This window comes from Anastrepha obliqua, chromosome 6 (genome assembly GCF_027943255.1).
Source record: "Anastrepha obliqua isolate idAnaObli1 chromosome 6, idAnaObli1_1.0, whole genome shotgun sequence".
In the NCBI taxonomy this organism is placed as follows: Eukaryota; Metazoa; Arthropoda; class Insecta; order Diptera; family Tephritidae; genus Anastrepha; species Anastrepha obliqua.
In genome coordinates, this window is record NC_072897.1 from 78,429,387 (window position 1) to 78,447,802 (window position 18,416).

Consider the following 18,416-nt stretch of genomic DNA (forward strand, 5'->3'; position numbering starts at 1 on the left):
TTCTTTATACCTCTTCGAATGAGGATTTGGAAATGATACGCGAAAGATTGTGCCAAGAGCAGGGGAACGTTTTAGGTAGACGGAATAAAAATAATAAAATGAAAACCTATGAGCCTGGTGAAAAAGTATTTTTGAAGAGAAATAGACGTCTAGGAAATAAATTTAACAAGATATTTGTTGAAAAAGTTGTGGAAAAGGATCTAGGCAGCACGGTCTTGATCGATGGAAAAATCATTCATAAAAGCAACTTACGATAAGTGTTGTTGAGTCTTTTTGTTTCGTATGAAAGTTTAAGTCGTGCGTCGTTGCTACAATGACGCAAAAAAATTCGTAAGCGTAAAAAAATTTATCTGAAAATGAAATATATTATCAGTTCTGATTATTTACAACTTCCTGATAAAATCAGAACTGTAAATAGACTCTTTAAACTAAGTTTAATTTTCACCATCCTTTAATGAGTTATATTCATTTTAATTTTAAGAAACGGTTACTTGTAATCATAGTATAAGAATCAAACAAATTTATTGTTCAAAAGTATGGAATTTAAGTTCAATCAAGCTTCAACATTAATAACGCTTTTAACTCCCCATTTACAACCTTAACGTGCTGTGAATAACGATCCGCTCTACAAAGCCAACAAGTCGTATTTTGAACCTAACTATTCGAACCTCTGAGCCACAGCTTTTTAGTAGCTGAAACGGGGACGTTTCGAACTCGACAAGGAGAGTAGTTAAGACCACCCGCACAAATTCGCTAACTATGTACAATTAGCTGATGTTATATTTTTTTGTTAAAGCTCAGCTTACGCTTTACAACACTACTTTTGCCTACGTGACCAAGATCGGGCGACTTTATGATGGTAACAACCATTGCTCTCACACTTTACTCAAAACCAGTTTTGAGGAAGAACTAATGAATTATGAGTTGCATGGCCTAGCGGAAAACGTTGGTGAAAATTCCATCGAGCTGGGGTTTGATTGAGCGAAGCATTTAAGTTAAAGAACAGAATAAAGATTGACATTGAAACCGAAGGTCCAACTCGACTTTTTATAAAGTTATATAAAGATACATTCACTTTGTTTGCTATTTCGAGTTTTTTGTTAGCACCTCGCCAATTATCGACACATCGGATAATTCGTTCTTTTCCTCATCTAGAACTACATGCTTAATAGTTCTCGACATTGCCCTTTGGTATCGTACTTCTTGAATTTGTTTTTAGTCCAGTCATTAAAATAAGTTCACCTCTGAATTCGAGATACCCAGCTGTAAGTCTGTAAATACTTGTATATTGACACTCTAAAAGTTGTCTCAAAACCTACATATGGTAGGGTGTACGCAACTATTAAATTTCAAAGTCAAAGGTCACATTTTTAGTGAACAAAATTTGTAGAGAATTTTATATTCTACAATATTGATACTAAATACAAGTAACAAAAGAACACATGGGAATTGAGATATTTACAAAATAAGCCCAAAAAACCGATTTTTGTGACCTTTGACCTTGAAATTTAATAGTTGCATACACCCTACCATATGTAGGTTTTGAGACAACTTTTAGAGTGTCAATATACAAGTATTCACAGACTTACAGCTGGGTATCTCGAATTCGAGATTTTTACCTAATTTAAGCTTAAATGACTGGACTATTTTGTACGAAATTGCTTCGAGGAAGTTGCAGTTCGTAGATATAGCGATTTTTGTATTGCTTATTTTTGCCAATTACTATGTTTTCTGCTCCATTTCCCAGTTTCATACAATGGAATTTTTGTATCTTTCATAATACTCAGATAGTTACTAAACCATCCGTCAATGTTTCTATTAACCACAAGTTATCTTAGATTTGGTCATCGTTTGAATCGAATTTTTTGGCAGGTTACTAAAATTTAAAGCCATTTCAGTGAGGGTGTGGTGTGAGCCGATTTCAGTGAAATTGCTTTTTAATATTTCGCCAATAAATGTTTCTGCGTGGAAAACGATTGATTTTTTTTTTTAAGTTTTTCTTTGTTTAAATTTCTGCATTTTATGTGGATCATGATCGCTCACTTTATAAGGGTTATAAGGGCTAACTTTCGCTTCGATATTAGACATACTATATTTGTTAGCGCATAGTCAATTTATGTCGTACCAGATTGAGTTACTCTCATGGGTTCATTTACTATTTGTCGGTATGCATTATCAGAAACCAATTGTCCAATTTGTTGTTCTTATGAATTATTGATACGCCAATATATGTTGAAATCTCCCTTTATTAACGTTTCATCATTTGTATCACATTTGCACACTTCCACATTCCATTAAAGATTAATATCGAAAAGCACACCTCCAGTGTGGTTGGAAATACTGTCACAACTTACCATTGAATAGTTGCTCAATTTTGTTTCACCATTGTTTACTGCGTCTCTTAAATGTGATTTTGTAACACAGACAAAATAAAATTTCGTTTCAAGGGTGATAGCTTCTAGCTGGCTTATATTCTTTCAGAGCCCTCCCGCGTTTAAGTACAAGCATTTAATTAACGACTTTGGTTGCTAATATTGTATTTTGTTAGATTCATTTCTTAGCTTTTTTTGAAGAGTTTGACAATTAAAATCTCTGCGGCCATGGTTCACTTGTAGTTCGGCTACGCAAAATTTTTCTTTTGCTTTAACACAATTTACACATTTCAGAAATTCGTTCGTACATTCGCGGAATATGTGTCCCGAGGCCCCGCATTTGGCATGTATTTAGTATTTTTCCTTGCATACAGTGAATATATGATTGAATCCCCAGCAATTGTAGCACCTCAATATATTCCAGGTTTCATATACAGTATACTTATCCCATTCGATATTCAACTTCTTCGTATTCATTACACTTTCAAAGTCATTTCCATTAATTTCAACTATCGCATTATACAATTTTGGGATTTTGTAGGATTTATGTATATACTTTCACACATTTTACTTCACTTTTTTGTTTTTTTTTATAGCTTGCGCTATTAACTCACTATCTACAGAGATTTTTTCTCAAGCCGTATATCTTTGGTTTTCTCATTTTTTGCAGGTGGATTTCATACTTGTCAATTACTTTTTACTGTACAATCATTAACCAGTATTTTCCTCGCTTCGTTACCCTCGTCTATTCATAATTCCGTTTACACTCTCTTTCAGTTTAGAGGGCTTTACTAATTTTCTAATATCGCTTTTTGTTACTTCGCTCTCTTGAATTGTCTTTGGCCTCAGTATAACTGGAACATTACCGGTAGTTGACTTTTTCACTTCTTCCGTGTACGTTGGTTTTCCGCGCGGTTTTCCTTATTATTATTTTGGTTCGCTATGCCCGCTTTAATTTGTTTTACGACTTCAGTAAGACTTGCACTTTTTCAATTTTATTCTAGCTTTCTTTTATTAAATCAAAAAAATTTTCATAGATATTGTTTGCCCCTTTTATGCAATCGATGCATGAGTCACAAAAGAATTTTAGGTTCGCAATACTCAATAGGCAGCCGCAGTAGCCGAATGGGTTGGTGCGTGACTACCATTCGGAATTCACAGAGAGAACGTAGATTCGAATCTAGGTGAAACACCAAAATTAAGAGAAACATTTTTCTAATAGCGGTCGCCCTTCGGCAGGCAATGGCAAACCTCGGAGTGTATTTCTGCCATGAAAAAGCTCCTCATAAAAATATCTGCCGTTCGGAGTCGGCTTGAAACTGTAGGTCCCTCCATTTGTGGGCCGAACACCCAAATATGGTAATCCTCAACAGTAGGTACATCCGTCTCGTATTTCGAAAAGCCAATAAACTTTGCGTGGAAGACACCTCTACAAAAACTACCACAAGGAACGGCGAATTCCTGAAGACTTACATCTTCCACACCTTAAATTCATACTACAAAATTTGATCAGTTAGCAAGAGATAGCTGAACAGTACAGTCACGTTAGAACAGTCGGTTGTGCAGTGATCAAATAATATGTGCCAAGGTGCCACCACTTATTAATTCAAACTCTCTTTATAACACCGGTAAAAAGCTAATTTGCTTATTTTTGACAAAACACTATGGAAGAAGACAACGAAATGGCCAGAAGTAACTACTTCGCCATCTAAGGCGAAGAAACAAAAACTAAACGAAAGCCTAGAATGTAAGCAATCACTATGACTTTCCAGCATTAAAAACTATCAAACCCGCAAGTACCCAACAAAACTTATCACGCCCAAAATTCTTATTAACCCTAGAACACACACCCAGAAAATACCACGTAAACACACACCCGGGATACGTTTGTACCCGGGACCTTATTTTGCGGTTTTTTTAATGCTTATTCAACCGATTTCTATGATTGTTGTTTTTTTGAAATGTATATTTTAATATATAACAAGTATTTTGTCTTTTGTTTCATTCGAATATTCCTACTGGTTCCAGCGATATGGGCAAATAAAGTCAGGACATGCAACAGTGGATTTTTGTTTTTGTTGTTGTCCTGATAAATGCAAAACAAAATAATATACTTGTAGAGTAACAACGAATACACATTTTGGTTTTTATTTCATTGAAATATTCTACCTGGTTCAAAAGATATGTGCAAAAACGTCGCGCAAGGAATGGGTACGTAGGTAGCAAATACACTGGTATAACTGGTTTTTGTATTTTATATGCAGCTGCAAGGGTTGTTTTCACACGAGGTGTTGTTATAAACGCTGCCTGTTGATATTTTCATTATTGTTTTGGTGCTCAAAAGGGTAAGAAGTGAAAATGTAAGTAAAAATAAATATAACTGAAACTATAAATAACTGGATACGAAATGACTTCAAGAAGAAACGAATATTTATCAAGTGCAGCATATAGAAGGTAAAAAATGTAAAATAAGCAACAATGTAAACATATACTAATTTTTTTTATTATGCAGGCTAACTGAGGAACAGTGAGAATCATATATACAATCTTTATTTGATGAAATTTGTGATGATGACGCTCCCTATGACTTTGACTCAGAAGATGAAGAAGAAATTCAATTCAATGACATTGAAATTGCTGATGACGATGCTGAAGTTTCGCAAAGTGCCGCAGAAGTATTACCTGATTATGCGGACTATGAGGATGATGAAGAAGACGATGAAGAAGAAGAAGTAGAAGAAAATAATGAATTACCTGCTAGTGGCGAAAAATTTGTTGCACGTGATGGTACTGAGTGGATGAAAGAACCAAATGTAAGTCGTCAGGTACTCAGACAAAATATTATAAGAGAACGTTCTGGACCAGCTAGATGCACTGAAATGTTGTCAATAGAGCAAACATTCAAATGTTTCATGAACGTTGAAATGGCTGATATAATTATGCGCCACACAAATAAGTTAGCAAAAGAAACTTATAATGCTTACAACAATGCGCATCCAAACACAACTTCTAAGTCATGGACGCCTGTGTCAATAACAGAGCTGTATGCATTTTTTGGCATACTTATTATGACTGGTGCGAACCATAGCAATGGAGAACATGTTCGAGATTTATGGAGCGTCAAAAACTATCCTTTATATCGCGCCACAATGGGAGTCAACCGTTTCTGTTCGATATTGCGGTTCCTAAGATTTGACGATAAAAACACGCGTGCAACACGCTTACTAACTGATAAAGCAGCACCGATCAGTGACTTGTGGACGATGATGAACAATAATCTTGCTGCACATTACAAGCCCAGCTCATGCTTGACGATTGATGAACAATTATTTCCTTACCGTGGACGCACACGGTTTACGCAGTACATACCGTCAAAACCTGCTAAATATGGTGTCAAGGTTTGGTGGATTTGCGATGCCACAAATGCATATCCACTGCATGGACAAATATATACTGGCCAAGCAGAAACTGGTAGGGAAACGAACCAAGGCGAACGACTGGTGAAGGATTTGTTTGCCAAATACCAAGGAAGTGGCCGAAACATTACAATGGACAATTTTTTACGACCTTGCCAGTTGCAGAACTGCTTCTCACCTGGAAACTCACGATCGTTGGAACTTTGCGCAAAAACAAATCATATATTCCTCAAGAAATGAAGCAGAACAAAAACAGGACAATTGGTTCAACGACATTTGGCTTCAAAAATAATGTGACAATGTGCTCTTATGTTCCCAAAAAAAATAAAGCAGTAATTTTGCTTTCGACCATGCATTATGATGCTGAAATAGCTGACAGTGGGAAACCTGAAATAATTGAATATTATAATCGTACCAAAGGTGGTGTTGATCGAATGGACCAAATGTTTGCGGAATATCCAACACAAAGACAAACAAAACGATGGCCACTAGCGATGTTCTTCAACATGTTGGACATTACAGCTCTTGCAGCATAGATTGTCTACGATTTGAATAACCCTATGTTGCCTTGGAGATTAAACAACAAGCGTAAGCAGATCCTGCGCAGCTTGGCTGAAGCATTGTGTATGCCCATTATTGAAGCCAGAGCCATAAATCGTCAAGTGACGCGAAATTTTTCGACTAAAATTGCTATTGAAGCATATTTCAACCGACCGCTGGAATCAATGGTGTCAACAACAGCATCAACATCTGCCGCAGCGCGCACGCCAAAACCTGTGTCCGGATCTTGCTATTTATGTTACGCACAAGAGGAAAAACGCCGTAGAAAAACCAAATGTAAGAAGCCAATGTGTCTTGAACATTCGGTCACATCAACAAATTGCTCTATTTGCCATGATTTTCCTTAGATATAAGATACATTTTTATAATTTTTATAACAAATAATATAATGTGTGAAACGAATATTTTTAATTTTTTAAATAAAAAAATAATATAAAAAATGTTTTTTTTATTATTATGAGGATTTTTACTATTGGGTACAAACGTATCCCGGGTGTGTGTTTACGTATATAATGTGTTTGGAAGGCTGTAGCTCCTGAACCAATGGTCCGATCTGGTTCAAATTTTGAGTTTGAACTCAAAACTAAATAATCTTCCTAGATCCGAAGTTAGCGCTATAGAGGTATAGCGGTTCAAAAGTTACAACACTTCAAAGTTGAAGTGGATACATTTGTACCCGGGTGTGTGTTCTATGTTTAATAAAAAGCAAAACCGAGAAATCAGTTAAAACCTACAATTTTTTAGCAGTCAGTAAAGCACTAGAATCGATAACAACAGAAAAACCTTTAGAAATACCATTCACTAAAGATGGAGACTTACTTATTCTAGTTAAAACTCAACAACAGGCGAATAAATACCTTAAAGCAACATAATTATTAAATATTTGCAATATGTATATCTGTCTCTCTTCACCCAACGCTCAATATCTCAAAAGGTGTAATATACTCCGGAGTACTAAAAGACTTAAGCGAAGATGAAATCGTAGAAGGTTTACATAGAGGGAAAACTCACCAACACCCCTCTATACATCGTTTCCTTCAGCACCTATACCCCACCAAAAGAAGTGAACGTAGGATGGTTTAAAATAAAAGGTGAGCCATATATCCCATCTCCCATGCAATGTAAACACTGCTTCATGATCGGTCACACAGCTAAAAATTGTACCTCTGCGCTGCGTAACCGCGAACTTCACGGTGCGCGCTTCCACTAAAATCGCAATATCTCGAGAACTATTATAGACACCATTAAATTTTTTTTTTTCAAATTAAAGGTTAAATCATAAGGAATCGTTACGTGTATAACAGAAAATCTAAAAAACTGGCCAAATCAACTAAAAATTGATTCAAAATTTTTTTTTTACTTTTTTTTGGTCAAAATTTCGAAATTTTTTTTTTAACATAATACTAATTTAAACTACTTATTTGTTTCTATATTGTCTGTAAATTGCATTGAAATCCATCCAACGGTTCAAGAAATATTGATTTTTGAAAAAAACACGGTCCCGATTTTCAACATGGCGTAGATGACTCAATTTTGAAAATTTTTCAAAATCCTTTTAGGCTCGAATGTATCTTACCAAGAACTAATATTTCCCAAAGTTTCAAAGAAATCGAAAGACCACTTGCAAATCTCATATTTTCTGACGGAGTCTTACCCTACTTAAAGTTCTCCAATGGCACATTAATGGGCACCAAGACAATTTTAATGAAATATGCTTACTATTAAAAGATAATAACTGTAAAATCGTAGCAATCCAATAAACCCACATTAAGGAAAGCCCTGCCACAAGATTTACACCCAAAAAATTCTCTATTTGTTAAAGAATAACATAACAACAGAAGAAAACCCAAAACGAGGAATCGCTGTTCTTGTTGCAGATAATATTGAATATACTCCCTTTGAGCTACACACTCAGTTACTTGCAATCGCAATCAAGATAAAATCCAAAATGAACTTTACTCTACTAAACATATATTCACAACCAAACGAACAAATTGCTAAGCATGATTTGCTCGAACTCACTTCACAAATAAATGGACCTATGCTAATTGTAGGTGATCTAAATGTTTGGAGCCCGTTATGGGGATCTCCAAGGTTTAACAATAAGGGCCAAAATATCACAAAATTTATTGAAAATACTAACCTTAACATCTTAAACGACAAAAGTCCTACCCATTGGTCCACGCAAGTCACACACCCACACATTGATATTTCCATGTGCACTCCACCACTAAACATTGCATCCACCTGGAAAGTAAACGAGGAACTTAGTGGGAGTGACAATTTTTCTATCAGCATAACACTATTTAACATGACCTCAAACACGACCTACCACACTCCCTAAAAATTTATATTAAAAAATGCAGACTGGGCCAATACCAAATGCGCTTGACAAACGACCTGGAAAACTTGAGGATCGATACAATGAATCCAAACAAAGCCGCTGCGATCCTTACCAAAAAAGTTGAGCAAAGCGCATACAATACAATTCCTATGTCTACTCATAGGAAAAGAAAATATTCAACGCATTGGTGGAATGATAACTTGCATGATCTTAGGAAAAAGAAGCAAGACCTCTGGAAACTAGTCAAACAACACCCCACCACTGAAAATGTCCTGTTTCACAAATTTCGCTAAGGATATGAACTGCAACACTCCATCAAAAGTCCTGTGGAACAAAGTGAACTTACTCTACGGTCACCACCCTTTTAACTTAATTCGATCTATTGAAAAAGATGACAAATTATCTACATCTAACTCCTTCAAAATAGGTGACACGCTGGCAAAAGCATGGACAACCAATCAAAAGACACTAACTTTGCAGCACAGTTCACAGAACAAATAAATCGATGTAAAAATCCAATAAGCGTAGTCTATCAACTAAGTAAATAGACGAAAGCTATAGCATTCCCATGGCAGCTGGTTCTACGTTACCGGAATGACTCGGGTTTTTCCCGACTAAGGGCTGCCGGCCCAGTAAAATAGCCCTGTCTAGTGTACCGTATCCCCACGAAAGCTATAGAAGAACCCTTCACATTGCAAGAACTCGATGGATGCCTAGCAAAAACACCTGGCCAAAATAATATCCTCTATGAGTTTATAAAACAATTTCCTTTAGTTTGCAAGCTCAAACTATGTGAACTTTACAACCTCATTTACAATACACACACTATACCACAACAATGGAAAATTGCCCTTGCTGTACCCATACCGATACCAAACAAGCCAAAGAAGCTGACAGAAGGGTATAGACCTAACACCTTTCTATCTTTCCTACCAAAAGCCATAGAAAAAATGATATCGCGGAGACTTATGTGGTAACTTCACACAAATAAGTTTCTTTCAAGTAACCAAACCGCCTTTAAGTCCGGAACCAACACATTAAACGCATTACGCTTAGACGAATACATAGCCAATAGTATTTCCAGCAGAAACCACACGTCTCTTATATCCATAGACATAAAAAAAGCATTCGATAGAGTTGGTTTACACTCCATAATGGATCAACTTTTAGCTTGGAAGTAAGTAAGTAAAATAATAAACTACATTAAAAACTTTATGCTAAATCGAAAATTCCGGGTTAAAGCAAATCAAACTATAACAGATTGTTGGCCTCTGGCAAACGGTATATCTCAAGGTTCCCCCCTATCTCTCACTCTTTTTCTAGTCGCCTTTGACAAGATCGGTCGAGTAATCAATGAGAACAAATACTTCAATCATGTCTTATATGCAGATGATTTATGTATATATGGCAAAGTAGAAGACATAACGACATTCCAATCAAAGTTCAATAGCCTTTTCGTAGAAATAACAAACTGGTGCAACATCAGTGGAGATAAGATACCCATAGCCAAATTTAATCATTTACATATATGCAACAGACATATTTGCAAAAGCTTTGTCGTATGTTACATCACTTCAAATAATAGGTATTTTATTTTATTTTTTTATTTTATTTTATTAAAACAAACGCAAATCGGCAATATACATACAAATAAAAAAGAGAGTACAGAATCAGAATTTATAGAGGGCTGGTAAGAAATACAATGATAAAGATTATGGGACAGAAGGTTCTTGAGAAACATCAGGGTACTACTATAGGATGATATTTTTGGCATTTCGCAGAAAAGTATCGCAGGTTCCATCATAGAAATCGAGAACACCATGAAGTGAGTTGACGCTAATGGCTATTCTATTGCACGGGCCGTGATAGACGTAGCTTTTGTAGGTAGCGACTGGTTTCAGTAGACGACTATTCCTAAGTATAAGACCAGCCGGGGCAAGCTCGAAAGAGCTGCGTGCTTCCGGGGCATCAATAATACCATTTACCACTTTATAAGAGAATGCCAGATCAGTTACGCGACGACGAGCCCGCAGACTGTTGATGTTGTACCGAATGTAGATATCTTCTGTAGCTGAAACGGTTGATGATGAATTCCGGAAGACTAATAACTTGCAGAGCTTACGCTGCACTCTTTCAATTCTAATAATGCCTGCTTCAGTGTATGGAGACCAGTTTATGGATTCGTACTCTAGAATTGGAAGAACTAGAGTTTCGAAAAGACAAATCAGGGAGTAGGGGTTCTTCAAGTCCTTACTATTCCTAGTTATAAATCCGAGTATCTTTAAAGCTCTCTGAGTTATTCCGTCTATGTGCTTGTGGAAAGTTAGTTTGGGGTCAATCGTGACACCGAGGTCTTCGATGTCATCCACCTCCCTTATTTTATCACCAGTTTGTTTCTTGTGCACCAGTCAGAGAGATTATCGACGTCCTGTTGTAGTAGATGACTATCCAGCACACTAGGGATTGATCGATAAACTTTAAGATCGTCTGCAAAGAGTAGGTATTCCAAGTTGAAGTCGTTACCAATATCATTCACGAATATGCTGAAAAGAATCGGACCGAGGTGAGAGCCTTGCGGATCACCAGAGTTAGCCGCATATTCATTGGATAGGTGGCCATCCACTTTGACCTGCAGGTGTGTACCAACAAGATATGACCTAAGCCAATCGAATGCTTTGTCGCAGATAATTCGTGACTGTATTCTTTGGAACTTCTTTATGAATGGGGCTGACGTACGAGAGTTTCCAGTCTGTAGGAAAAACACCACACTGCAGAGACGATTGGAAAATGTGTGTCAGCGGTTCACAGAGCCCATTGGCGCAGTTCTTAAGAAAGGCATTCGGTAGGCCATCAGGTCCCGCACCTTTACTACGATCTAAGGAGTTCCGTTGCTTGAAGACATTATCAAAGGTAACCTCAAAGTCATTTAAGTTTACCGATTGCATGTAAGGGTGTGAGTGTGCCAGGGTTACGCTATCGTCAGACAACGGGGCATATATGCTTTTAAAGAACTGTGCAAATAAGTTACTGATCTCCACGCCACTTAATGCTGATTGATTATCCCAGACCATGGATGCTGGAATGTCACTGTTTCCTCGCTTCTTATCCTTGATATAATTCCAGAAGGCTTTGGTGTCACCTTTCAGTGACCCTTCGACCTTATCAACATATACATTATAGCACTTGTTGCAGAGATTTTTGCACTCTTGTCTCAGGTTACTGAAGAGTGCGTAGTTTCGCCTGGTTTTCTATTTTTTATACTGTGTCTGCGCTGCTTTTTTCAGGATGATTTTCTCAGTCAATTCCCTAGAAAACCAAGGTGGAAATCTACTGGGTTTGCTGAAGTAAACCGGCACGAATTGGGTAACGCCTTCCTGAATAATGTTGTAGAGCCAACGCAGTTTATCATCAACAGATTCTTGCTGGTATAAATCTGTCCCATTGGTTCTCATAAAAAAGACATTCAAGCTGGCATAGTCCGCCTTCTTGAAAGCATAGTTAAGGATACCGACCGGTATTAAGCTAGGCTGGAAGTTGAGCTGACAGGCTATGGCCGGGTGATACTTATCCTCAGGAACCAGAGCAACAGTACCATACGGGATTGTGTCGGTGTTGCTGAAGCAAAGGTCGAGTAAGGTTCCCTGTTCATAGAATACATGATTGCATTGCTTGCATCCGGATGTAGAATAGCTGTCGTATAACAATCTAGTGCATTCATTTCTGGGTGAGCTACTTGCCATGTTGAAGTCACCAAGGACCAACAGACTGGCATTCTGAAAGCTATCGGAAAGAAAAGAGATAGCATATAAGTGCGTTTGATAGGCTTCGTACGTGGTATGTGGCGGTATATATATGTATACTAAGGAGTTCCTCAATATAGTTCTCCTTGATTTGAATCGATTCTACTTGAATGTGCCGTTTTGTAGCTATGAGCACACCTCAACCAAGCTCACAACCACTCGTTGCCTGGTTACTATCTCTGCGATAAATGTTGTAAGAGGGGTCCAGTACTTCACCATCATGTATAGCTGGCTGGGAAAATTCTTTGAGAGGCAAGCTCAGAGCGCAAGTTCCTCAGATATTCCTGCTGTGTTGGAGTGAAATCCGGTTTGAAAGATATCGTGGTGTTACCATCAGCTGGCTTACTTTTGAGTAAGGTGATTGCATCCGTTGCAGTTGGGGTCACTACAAGTAGTGGACGGGAACGATATGGTGTGTGACGGCCCAGTCAACGAAGTTTTAGGCCAGTTGAGTCACAAGATAACTCTGGTGGCAGGATAGATGACAGACTTGACCTATCATCCTTATATAGCTTTTTTGGTCCCATAATTACAAGAACAGAGTGTAGAAAAATAGATACAGGCGTTCGTTACGACAGGTAGCACGCCGAATCACAATAGGCACAGAATTGCAGAAAATACTGCACAATTTATCAATTATTTATAATAAAAAACACTGAGTAGCCGAAAACACGTGTTTACCTCGTCGCTTAGTATTTCTTTTCACAATTTTGGTGAATATTGAAAAACAGGCCTATAAGAGCATGTTTTTCCATATTAAATTAAACACCAACCATACGCATTTATTCCCTGTGAAAATTTTTAAATTTCCAGGATTAATTTTCACTTAGAAAATTTACCGAGATACCGAAAAACGAACACAACTTTAACGAGTTCGGTGTGAAAAACGGTATATTTTTTAACAACAAATACAAATGGAATGATCACACAAACTATTTGCACCAATCACTACAAAGCAGGCTTAATATAATAAAATGTTTAAACAACTTCAAACTTGAAAGCAATACAAATGCACTACTTAATATTGTGAGAGCCATCATTCCCTCGAAAATCGATTATGGATTATCTCTATACGGCGCTACATCACAATTCTTTCAAAAATTTCATCTATATACCATTCTGCAATTCGTCTGGCGTTAGGCGCTTTTCGCACCACTCCTATCCTCAACATTCTCGCCGAAGCAGGATTTCCGCTAATCAAAGATAGAATCAGTTATATATCCGGACGAACGGCAATCAAACTAACACAAAATTATGACACTCCCTTAAAATCGATATTAAAAAACAGGCTGAAACGAAAACGAAAATCACGTTAAAACCAGCAATAGAAAGGCTAATAGAGATAGCGAAACACCTTGACATACCGTTGGAAAACAATATCACCACCAACATAAAAAACCCTCCATGGACACTACCGACGAACAGCATTCTACTGCAGTTAACACATTATAAAAAAGAAAAAACTACGGTGTCCGTATTTCTCCAAAATGCATACGCAACAATTCCCATAATTGGTCCATTCTATATACTGACGGCTCCAAATATAAAGATGTACTCGTCTTCAGCGTTGTTAAAGTGAATGCAAAACTATCGGCCACCTTACTACCATATTATGCATCTGTTTTCACAGCAGAAGCAACTGCCACCTATAACGCCTGTAAAATAGCAGGAAAAAAACGAAGGAAAATGGCTTATCTGCAGTGACTCACTTTTAGCTTTGACTTCAATAAAAAACATGAACAAAAACGATATATTGATATCTCAAATCAGAGATACGCTAATATCAAACCCCGAAAAAATAAAGTTGTTTTGGATACCTAGCCATATTGGAATACGTGGAAACACCCTAGCAGACGCACCAGCAAAACTTGCCACCAAGTCCCCGTTACACCCAACATACAGCTTTAACAAGGTCGACCTAAAAAACGCAGCCAACAAAGCAAATCGACAACAAAGGTCACAACGATGACAAAACATAAATCATTATTATAAATGCATTAATCCAAGCTTCATCCGTCCAATCTTGCCAGCAACAACCACAAGACGAAACACGATTATATATGCCCGTTTTGGGCTTGGACATACACGCCTGGCCCACAGCAACCTCTTTCGAAACAACAATCCACAAAACCACGTTTGTCAATTCGGCAACGAAGAGATACTTTCCATCAAACACCTCGTTACAAATTGTCAAGCATTACATTCAATAAGACTATCAACATCAAGTCACACAATAGAAGAACTCCTGCCGAAGCAATCGCAGAAAACATTAAAAGATTTATACTTTGTTTGCAAAATTAATTTGTACTTTGAAATATAAATGACATACGAATATAAATATACTTATATAAATACTTATGATATGTAAAGCTGATGGCCTAGCCGCTAATGCTTTATAAAAAAATGGCTGTGATTGTAATTTATTACTTTTCCAATTTTAAATAAAAAAATATACAAAAGTTGATCTGTATATTTCCATTGCCTAATACCAAGATATTTATATTGATTGACGATTTCAATAGGAACACTACCGTAAAACCAATGACAGCCAGCAGGAATTCTTGTACGTTCTCTGAAAACCATAACTTTAGATTTAATCAAGTTTACGTTTAGACCCCACAGCGTATAATAATCGCCCGATATCGTTGGGTAAACCTTTATGAGATATCCGGCCACTTTACATTTTGCCGCATTAGACACCGGGGTACGCTGCATAATTTTTTTTTTTTTTTACCGTCTAGTAGCACCCTCTACACAGATGTACGATTAAGCTGCTTGCGAATAAATGGCGCGCGTTTAGCAGGACAGCTGGCGCTTTTCGCCCAGATGTTTTATATCTGTTTTCGGTGTACTTTACTATCAAAATAAACACCACCACAGCTACAACACCAGTACTCACGGCTAACACCAGCCCAACAACCAGCAACAGCAGCAAAAGAGAACACCATGGCAGACCTGTACAGGCCTTAAGACTCACAGGTAGTGGTCCACACGGTATGTGGCCTCGTGTTACTTCCGCCAGCAGGCGTCCGATGCCTCCACGGCTACTACTCCCCCTGATAGGGCGGCACCACCAGCCGCCACCACAACCCACACCTCCACGGAAAGGAGCCTATCGGAGCAACACAACTCCCCCGACTTTACCCATCCCCTTCTCAGCTGCACCAACCCCAGTGCCGGGACAAACCAGCAGCTCTTGGTCCCCCGCACAGTCTGTTCCGTGTGTCAGGCCGTAATATCTCGGAATCTGCAAGAATTGCACTTGACTGATGCCATTTTCGGAGAAGTTCCGGCCTGCGCACCACCCGTGAGTAGACAACTGACTACGTTGCCCCCTGCTGCAGAGTTCTGCACCATCAACCGCCCCCCGTGACGCGGCCACCCACCATCATCAGGCCGCAACAACTACAGTGGATTGCACAGCAGGATCAACGTAAGCAACCCCACGCGTCCCTCACCCCGTCGAGTTACAACGACCTTACTTAGAAGCTTCTAGCTTCTACAATTCAAATGCAACGGACTCACGAGTAAGGTCGACGAGATAGTTGACTTTATGAGCCGGCTCAGTATCCCAATAGCTGCGGTCCAAGAAACCAAGCTGCACGCTAGATCCTTTCTGATCACCAGGAATGGCTATAACGTGCACAGACATGATCGCGAGCGAGACAATGGTGGTGGCCTAGCGTTAATAGTGCACCACACAGTGCAGTATCGTCTCATTGATGAAGGGATCGACCGCAGGGACAGCACCTTAGAATGTCAAGGCATAGCTGTCCGGACAGGCGATTCCGAGCTCGAAATATTTAATGTTTATATACCCCCTGTCACCTGCTGCCCGGCAGGATATCACCCTGATATAGGTGCGCTCATCAGAGGTGAAAACCGATTGGTTGTAGGTGACTTCAATGCGCATCACAATCTTTGGCATTCAAGCCTGCCAAATGATCGTAGGGGAGAGCAACTGGCAGAGCAGATAGACGATTCGACATACAGCACAATGAACGACGACGCCCCCACCAGGGTAGTGGGCAATTGCAGCAGCTCGCCTTACCCAACAAGAGCTAGCACTGGTCTGATAAATAGTATAAAGTGGCGACCTATGCTATCGCTTGCATCAGACCACTTGCCCATTATCGTCTCGATTGAGAGACCTGCCGACTTTGTGTCCGCGAGCCACCGGTCCTACTTTAACAAAACTAATTGGGCCGGCTTCACGAAATTCACCGAAGACACCTTCGCCGCTCTTCACACCCTTACCGATGTGCGCGCAGGCGAACGCGCATTCCGCAAGGTGCTCACAGCTGCTGCGGCACGCTTCATCCCAGCTGGAAGTTTCAAGGACATCCGTCCTCATTTCCCAGCCGAAGCAGCCAGTTTGGCAAACGAGCGTGACCACCTACGCCAGGTCGATCCTGGGAATCCCGGCATAAGAGATCTCAATTTGGAGATCCGGCAACTGGTAAATCAACACAAGCGGACTAAATGGGTTGAGCACTTGAAGACCTGTAACCTCAGCTCTGGAGTCCCTGTCGAACCCGACGAAACACAACGACAAGGTGGCCGTCACCTTCAACGGTTGCACTTCGTCGGACCCGAAGAGATGCCCGAGCTATTTTAGCCGGCTTTTTATACTGCATCCTCGGGCCGACAGATCCAAGCGTCGTGCTACCAGAACGCTACACAAACTGACAAACGACAGTGCGCCACTTACTTTCTCCGGTGATGAGGTTCAGGGGACCATCAACAAATCAAAAACATCTAAAGCCATTAGCCCTGACGGACTAAACGCGCTGATGCTGAAGCACCTGGGATTATTGGGAGTAGGATTCCTCCAAAGGGTCTTCAATCTGTCCTTGGCCACTCTCATCATCCCTGACAAGTGGGAAGCAGGGAGAGTGGTCCCACTACTGAAACTTGGGAAACGCGCCAACCAAGGGGAATCATATCGTCCGATAACTCTCCTTTCCCCAGTAGTGAAGACACTTGAAGCCCTCCTATTCTCACTCTTTACGAAACACCTGGCCCCGGCCCCAGCCCCAGCCCCACATCAGCACGGCTTCCGACGAGTGCATAGCACCACCACTGCACTCACCGCCATAAACGCCCAGATAAACCGCGGGCTTAACCAGTAGCGTTGGACCTGAAGAAGGCTTTCGACACAGTCAGCCATTCCACGCTGCTAGATGATATTTATCAGCCAACGCTCCCGCCAGGGCTGAAGAGGTGGTCCGCAAACTACCTAAGCGGTCGTCACTCGTCAGTGATTTTTCGATATCAAACATCAAAGCAGAGGAAGATAAAGCAAGGTGTACCGCAGGATGGTGTCCTTTCTCCCTCACTGTTCAACTTCTACATCTCGAAGCTCCCTCAACCACCAGCGGGAGTCTTCCTGGTCGCATACACCGATGACTGTATGATAATGGCGTCGGGCAATGACATCGATGACCTGTGTTCCAAAGTGAACAACTACCTCACCGACCTTGCTCGCTTTTTCACTGCGAGGAATCTCCAACTTTCCCCATTTAACTCTACGGCGACTCTCTTTACCACCTGGACAAAGGAAGTCAAGCTGTCCCTCAAGGTAAAAGTCGAAGACACACCAATTCCGACGGTAAACTACCCCAAAATTTTGGATGTAACCTTCCGACAGTTTGCTCTCCTTTTCAGTGCACACAACTGCAATTGCCACTAAAGTCCAAAACCGCAAAAAGGTCCCCAAATCGCTTGCCGGCAGCACTTGGGGCAAAGACAAAGAACTGCTGCTATCGTTATTTAAGGCAATTGGTCGGCCGGTTCTGAACGATGCTGCCCCTGTCTGGTCGCCTGGAACTAGTAACACGCAGTGGATAAAACTACAGACATGCAAAAATACTGCCATTCGGACAGCGACCGGTTGCCTCCTGATGTCCCCTGGTCAACACCT

At 39.7% G+C, this 18,416-nt stretch overlaps 1 protein-coding gene across 4 annotated transcripts in view; it reads right to left on the reverse strand.

The window, feature by feature from the left end:
* Positions 1-18,416, reverse strand: part of LOC129249814 (polyamine-transporting ATPase 13A3) — a 226,877-nt gene that overhangs the window by 178,205 nt on the left and 30,256 nt on the right. For 3 of the 4 annotated variants that reach the window (XM_054889470.1, XM_054889466.1, XM_054889463.1), the window contains exon 1: positions 8,493-8,596. The exons of the other annotated variant lie outside the window; for it this stretch is intronic. The gene's annotated coding sequence lies outside the window, so the exon portion shown is untranslated. Of the gene's footprint in view, positions 1-8,492; positions 8,597-18,416 lie in introns of those variants that run through there. 4 annotated transcript variants of the gene reach the window in all.